This window comes from Jaculus jaculus, chromosome 7 (assembly GCF_020740685.1).
Source record: "Jaculus jaculus isolate mJacJac1 chromosome 7, mJacJac1.mat.Y.cur, whole genome shotgun sequence".
NCBI classification, from domain to species: Eukaryota; Metazoa; Chordata; class Mammalia; order Rodentia; family Dipodidae; genus Jaculus; species Jaculus jaculus.
In genome coordinates this window covers 126,301,846-126,308,290 of record NC_059108.1, presented here as the reverse complement: position 1 = coordinate 126,308,290, position 6,445 = coordinate 126,301,846, and positions in this window count along the sequence as shown.

Below are 6,445 nucleotides of genomic sequence, written 5' to 3'. Positions count from 1 at the left end.
TTAACTTCACCCAGCCTACTAGAATACTTGCATAGCAGGAAAACTCAACACCTAGGGTCACTTCTGTTGTTACTCTGGAAGTAATATAAGAGCCACACCTGGCACATTAAACTCTTCCCCTGAAGAAATATAACTTCTTATTTACACATGTAAGAATATTGTAGATAATTAGAAAATCCAAGCATCAAATTAACTCAAGATGCAAAAATATAGATATTATAATACAAGAAGCACAAAAAATCAAGACAACATAATTCCACCAATAAATTATAAATCCATCAAAAATGGCCTCCAAAGAGACTGATTTAGAAGAAATGCCTAACAAAGAAATTTAAAAGATGGTAATATCTATGTTTAAAGCAATCAAAAAAGAAAACAAATACCTGAAGACATTCCAAGGAACACAGGAAACCAATTTAATGAAATAAGGAGGTCAACTTGAGACATGAGTAAGGATATAGAAAAAAATGAAAAAATACCAATCAAAACTACTAGAAATGCAAAACAGAGTAAGTCAAATAGAAAACTATAGAAAGTCTCACTGGTAGAACAGTGAAGAAACTAGAAGACATGGTGGCAGATCTAGTACAGTCCAACAAAGAGGAAAACCAACTAATAAGAAGGTATGAATGGGAATTTCAAGACATTCAGGACACTATAAAGAGATCAAACATAAGAACTCAGGGCATAGTAGAAGGAGAAGAATTTCACTCCAAAGGCATAGTAGGTATTTTCAACAAAGACATAGAAGAAACTTTCCCCCAAATAGAGAAAGAGATGCCAATACAGATATAGGAAGTCTTTAAAATACTAAACAGACAAAATCAGGAAAGAATCACTCACTGCCATATTAAACTACTAAACACACAAACCAAAGAAAATTGAAAGTAGTTAGAGAAAAATCATATCATTCATAAAAGAAAATCCATCAGGATAACAGAAAATTACTCAACACAAACTTTAAAAGCCAGAAGGGCTTGGAATAATGTATTACAAGTTCTGAAATATAACAATTGTCAGCCAAGATTACTTTGTGGGTCCCTGGTTCCTCAGGGGGCCATTGCACACTGGCTCCCTGGAGGCATCCAGGCAACTGTGGAGGAGGGTCTTGAGTGGATGTGAGTATGACAGGAAAAACCACCCAGAAGGCAGCATCAGAGGGCAGCTCATTTATTTGTCAGGGGAATGGGTTGATAAGCAGTTGTGAAAGAGTGGGAAGAGGTACGGGTCATAAGGGGATTGGTTAGTACAAAGGTCCTGCTGATGCCTAATTAGCATGTAGTGATGTCACGGGTAAGCTGGAAAGGGTCACAGGGTCTAAGTAGTAGCAGGAAAAGGTATAGGGTATGGGTCTTAGGGGGATTGCCTTTGTGAAGGCTGCTGGCTGATATCTCATTAACATATAAGGACATGGCAGGCAAAAGGTCACAAGGCTCTGGGGAAAGTGAAACCTAAGTTTTATCAGGACATCCAGGTGTCCTGGGCTGGAGGAGGGAGCAGCCTCACTCCTGCTGACCTTGGGGCCCAAGGTTATCATGGTCCAGGCTCACTGCATCCTTGGAGAGGAAGTGGCTCCACTCCTGCCAGCATTGGGACCTGAAGTTATCGGGATCCAGGCCAGCTCTGTGACCTACTGTGGCCCAGGGTTCTTAGCCATGCCTGGCAGCTCAGGTCTGCTTTAACCCTCAGTGGTCTGGGGCCCTTACCTGTGCCTGACAGCTCCCCCTTTGTTTTTTTTTTTTAATATTTTATTATTTATTTATTTGACAGAGAAAGAGGGAGAGAAAGAGACAAATAGAGAGAGAGAGAGAGAAAGAGAGAGAGAGAGAGAGAGAGGGAGAGGGAGAGGGAGAGGGAGAGGGAGAGGGAGAGGGAGAGGGAGAGGGAGACAGTGAGTAAGCATGGGTGCGCCAGGGCCTCCACCACTTCAAATGAACTCCAGATGCTTGTGCCCCTTGTGCATCTGACTAACGTGGGTCCTGGGGAATCAAACCTAGGTCCTTTGACTTTACAGGCAGACACCTTAACTGCGAAGCCATCCCTCCAGCCCCCACTTTGTTTTTTATTTTTTTTTTTCTGAGGTAGGGTCTCACTCTGGTCCAGGCTGACCTGGAATTAACTCTGTCATTTCAGGGTAGCCTTGAACTCATGGTGATCCTCCTACCTCTGCCTCCCAAGTGCTGGGAATAAAGGTGTGTGCCACCATGCCTGGCTGTCCACTTTGTTTTTATAATGGGACAGTATTATCACATTAAGTGATCTCTCTATAGTCTATCACAAGTCCAGATAGAGCTAGATGGTGTACGAGGACCTGACTGGTAGCATCATGCCGAGGTCCACCAGTAGGGGGATGAAAATCTCTCTCAATTGACATGGGTGGAGTTTGTATGCTGTTTCCTCTTCCTTGTAGGGATACACCTGTGGAACAATCAAGACTGGGGAACAATAAGTGGTAGAGGAAACATTTATGCATGGGGTGGTTATCCCTTTGCACCATAGGAGAGTGGATACTTGACACAAGTGGTCTTGGTTATGGAAATAACCAATAAAATTCAGCTCTAGTCAGCTTAGAGCTGGACAGGCAGAAGGGCATACTTTGAATGGCATCATATAGGGTGAGGCCTTTCCTTTGCAGAGCTAGGGGTTGGGAATTTTTCTCTGTAGGTTGGTTTTTCTTTTTAATATAAAGTCAGAGAGGGTTTCTGCTGGCTTTTGACCACCCTCCCAGGAGGGGTCCTGACTGTGGACAAACAGTTCTTTGGAACTGGGCAAGAGATAAAAACTTTTCTGGCCTTTTACACCTTCAGAAGTCACCCTAAGTATACCCCCCTTATTTCTCCCTCTTATGAGAAGATACTAGCATCTGTTAAAGGACAAGGGGGCAATGAAGTCAGATCATTAACTAGTTCCTGCTGAGTGGGGCAAGAAGTTGTGGCAGTTAGAGTCTCTCCCAGAGAGAGGAACTAGTCTAAAGGACCCTGGAAGTGTATTGATGGAGTGTAGGAAGATAGTCCTGGAAGAGAACACTGGGAAGAAAGAATAAAAGTAAGAAGTTAATGAGAAGTGAGCACACAGCAAACTGGTTACCTTCAGAGATATCCTTCTTGTGGACTTCTAGGCCTTGGGGGTTATTTGAAGAAACCCTGGTAAATGGAGTTGGATTGTCTCAGGACCATCTGAGCATGAGCTGGCTTGGATTTTCTTCCAGAACTTTTCACCAAATGACACAGTAGTGTTTTACATGGCTTGACTATTTCCATATGGCTTGTAAAATAGATAAGATAGTAGCAGAGTTATCAGAAACATATACACAACATTTAACCTTGATAATAGCCTTCCAGAGTGTACTTTTTAAAATGCATTCTGGGGCTAGCCAGGGCCAAAGGTTGGCGCCATAGAACTATTGGGTGCCATTAGAAGCTGTACAAATATATTTTTGGTCTCAGAACTTACTTAAGGATGTCCTGGCACAAGTTAGAAGACATTCACTGTTGTTCCCAGTATAAGGCAGTATTTTGAATTAAGCAACCTTTAGTTAGAGTCATCTATATATATTCTAGATTTGAAAATAGCTCTTTTGACACCTATGGATATTTATCCTTATTATAGAATTACAACTATTAGAGATGAGGAGAAGATGTCTTAAGGTCTTATTTGTTTCCCCTCTTGGAAAGCTCTTGGATTACTTAATAGGCCATTCATATATTTGAGGTATCTCTTTATCTCTGGTTATACATTTCTCTCTGAGACCAAGCAGATAACCAAAATTTAGTCAAGGATTAATTTTGGAGGTCACTAATGGCTCTACAAAGGAGACTTTAGGGGTCCAGAAATAGCCCCATAGCTTATTGGTGGTTTCTGTCTGTTAGGAGGAGTCAGGGCCATTCTGGCCAAGTAGTTTTCCCTTCTTTGAGAGTTCAGGAGGACTGATTGCTCCTCAGTTGTGACTCTCCTGTTTCAGACTGTACACCAATTTTTTGTTTGGATCTCTGTATCCTCTGTGCTCAGGAAGACATGTGACTTACCAGGGGGCCAGTGTAGCAGTATCCCATCATCTCCAGTGGCCTCATGACCTGGGAGCACAGGCCAAAATATTGGCGCCTTTTTGTTCCCATGATTCCAACTGGCTTTGGCTTCTACATAGGTTATTAATACACTTAGAAAGGAAGTTATACCAGCCTGGATGTATGTACATACAGAGCATTTTGTCCAACCTTTTAAAATGTTGTCCTGTGGCAGCATAAACCATATCTGAGGCATAGAAAGTAGGCATAAAGCCTTTAAATATCTAATGGCTATAAATACAGGCAGAACCTATTATCAGTCTTGAAAATAATATAAACTTAACCAATTAATTTAACCTAGAAATTGTCAGGAAAGGACAAGTAAGACAGTATAAAGCCTTAGCACCTGTTTTTGAAAATATCTTTAATTAGTTAAATTACCTGTGTGGATACTAATTACCCAGGAAATGTTGGAAACACAACCACAGAGCTTGAAGTTATTTCTCTCAAATGAGGACCATTGTTTGAGCCTGAGGCTGTACCCTAAAGAAGGGAATATGTCTTAATAGTTAATTTTGTTATAAGCACTGGACTTGAGATGCCAGAAATGAGACAGGTACTTTATATACAATAGAGCAGAATCTGGTCTTTGTTGAGCCAAAACAGTTAAGCTCTAATACAACCCTTGACAAATCTGTTTTGAAGGAAAAAACACCACTTGACAACCAATGTTTTTAGCTTAATCTTGATAGCCATTGATTTTATGTACCATAGAAATTTTTATTAACATAAGACAATTTTATGTTTTACTTATGACTTAAATTTGATAAATCTTAAGCAAGCTATCCCAACATATTTTACCTAACAGGAGCATAAAGGTTATAGTGACTGAAATTAAATCACTTAAACCTAAGTGATTAAACCTAGTGATGACTCTTCAATAGAATTATAATAAAACAGAGGTACCTTTAAAGTCACAATGTCTTTAGGTATGAGTACCTCATCTTTGGAACTTAAACACTTTTATGTGAACCTTCATCTTAAGACTCAGTTTCTCCAATAGTTAAAACCTTGATGAATAGAGGAACCTAATTTACTTTATGAGTCTTAAAGTCAGTTTTTATAACCCTTAAACCATAACAAATTAGTGTCAGTGAGCTGTTAATGAGTGAGGCCTTAACCATTACCTATTTGACCTCTTTACCTAGTGAGAAATTTTACCTAACAGATGTGACTTTAGGTGTTCAAAAGAGAGGAACTACAAAGAGAACCAGAGTTATATGCTGTTTGTTATTCCATTTCCCTTATCAGAGACAATTAGCCATTTATTCTCTGAATAGGGCCAGGGGGGCATATGGCTTAAACTTGCATGGGGTTGAGATAAAGGGGGTGCCATCCCTTTTACCAGAGTCCAGCTTGCCATAACTTTAACTAGCCTAAAACAGTAAGCTAGAGCAAAAGGAAATAACAGATAAGAGAGCTAAGCATCCTGACATTCCTTGTCTTACTCATTTGTAATACATAAGGTGATAGGTTCTTGTCTATGTCTAATCTGGTGAAACCTCCAAAGAATGTGAATTACAACCATGCTTGTGATTTTGTGACCTATCTAGCATCACCTGTGTCTAATGTAAGCTGAATTTTGATTAAGCCTACGTCCCTAAATAAAACTTTTAGATCATCCTTAAGAGTCTGTAAACAGTTGAAAAATCTTTAGGCATGGTGTTTAGGTTTAGCCTGAAAATTAGCTTTCTCTTCCTTATAAAAGGAAATGAATTTTAGGCAAAATTTTGCAGTTTTTTTGATCTCTTATATCTTTCCTACATATACACACCTTCATCCACATACTTTAACAATCTGATCTAAGTACCACTCAAAAAGCATTTTTTTTTTTTTTTTTTTTTTTTTTTTTTTTGGTTTTTCGAGGTAGGGTCTCACTCTGGCCCAGACTGACCTGGAATTCACTATGGAGTCTCAGGGTGGCCTTGAACTCATGGCGATCCTCCTACCTCTGCCTCCCGAGTACTGGGATTAAAGGCGTGCGCCACCACGCCCGGCTCAAAAAGCATTTTTAATGAATACTCTATGTCCAACATTGAAAAAATTCCTCCCAGTTCCTTCAATCAACTCATCTCACCCCATAATTAACCATCTTTCTTATAAGACTATTAAGAGAAACTACATCAAATTGATTAATTCTATTACTCACTGACAAGCAAGTAGTCTAGATTAAAACAGTTTTATGTCATCCAAAATCTCTACCTAACAACCAGATATGCTTTATAATACCAGTATATATACCTACAGATTTCATATAACCCATTGATTTGAGATATATCCTATTAAAAAATTCCATGAACTAACACATTTGGAAATGCTTTTATTAGGATTAACATAGGCAAAATTTTGTCTGTCTTGAGGCAGGCTGGCCTAGAACTCAG